Source organism: Branchiostoma belcheri, unplaced genomic scaffold (assembly GCF_001625305.1).
Source record: "Branchiostoma belcheri isolate BF01 breed outbred unplaced genomic scaffold, Haploidv18h27 scaffold34, whole genome shotgun sequence".
Lineage (NCBI taxonomy): Eukaryota > Metazoa > Chordata > Leptocardii > Amphioxiformes > Branchiostomatidae > Branchiostoma > Branchiostoma belcheri.
In genome coordinates, this window is record NW_017803954.1 from 2,457,587 (window position 1) to 2,459,091 (window position 1,505).

A 1,505-nucleotide genomic window follows, 5' to 3' on the forward strand; every position below is an offset into this window, starting at 1 on the left:
CTCCCCTTCAAAATTTTAACAAAAACAGGCATTCCAGGAGTAGTCAACGTTCTTACTGTGGTGGGGGCAAGTTTTCTTATTGCACATAGATCCCACATGCGTAGAACTCTGGCCACCTTCTCTAGTACCCGGTATGTCTTCTTTGGAAGGCTTACTAGGGAAAAAAAAGGGAGAAAATACTAAGGAAAAAATGCTGAAGACTCCCGGAAAGCCACCTGCAGAGGAGGCTAAAGAATCTCAGACCACCGCTTGTCTGCCAGCCTGTCAATCAACCCAGCAGTGGGAGGATGCTGCTGACAGAGGAGGAACAGTAATAGCTTCCAGAAGAGGCATGATGGAGAGGAGACAGGAGCCATGACGTTTTCGTCATGCAGAAAAGCACTATGAAGCAAATATCACTTTGCATATCCATGTATAATTCACTGGTGATAAATTTCAAATTTTGATAACCGACCAAATTCAGTAGACTCTATCAGGCTCTGGGAAGTGGCTGGAAAGAGTAGAAATTGGCCAAAAGGACAGATAACATACCATTGAAGCTGCAATGTACTGTCTACTGGGCCAACTCCCCTGATATGTTATCTGCCGTTCTGACCAATTTTCTCTTAACGCTGCTTCCCAGAGCCTGCTGGAGACTACAAATTCAGGGCAAACCCAAGAGAAAGACTTCCTTCCCGATATATCTTGGAGATAAGGCTTACCCCCTCTGAGACTTTTTTGCAGTCTCTATCTGAATTTATCTTATCACTGTTGTCTCCCAGCTTGTGGTGATCAGTTCACAGCATGGTGCCTACAAACCACATTGTTTATACAAGTGTGAGGGGGTTAATGGATAAGATAACTTCAGAGTCACGCTCCACTGAAACAGGGGATAGGTTAGTGTGCACCAAACCTATGTCTTTTTACCACCAAGACATTCTCCTATGGTGAGGGTAAATAAACAGATGAAGAAAGTAACTTGGGTGGCATACTTTGAGGTGTTTTTACAATCAATAGATTTTTCTTACATATCTCTCAACAGAAGTGGCTGAAAAATTGATAGATGTACAAGACTGTTCATCAGAAACATGCTGAACTGGATGCATGGTTATAAATATTGCAGCTTCACCCTTGAGAATTAAAAGTTCATCCTTTTACTAGCATTGCTCATAATACAGACTGTGATTTTCAGAAACTCCATATTCTTCAGGACTTTTTTTAAATATTGAAAAATAGTTGCATCAATCTAATACAAACATTAACATCTTTATCTAAAAGGCTGTCAAATCTCTATAAAACCTACAGCAGATTATGATATCAGAAACTTCAACCTGTCAATCATTCAGCAAGGTTATTAATGGCCCACCTGTCATGAATAATGGAGCTGGTCTAATGGGAAAGCAGGTGTTCAGGTTGTGTAAGTGTTTTAGAAGTTCACCTTGAGAGTCTGTAACAGAGACACGACGTGTCCAAACTGTCGTGAACAGTTCACACCTGGAGTGCCAACACAAAAGAACCTGTCATGG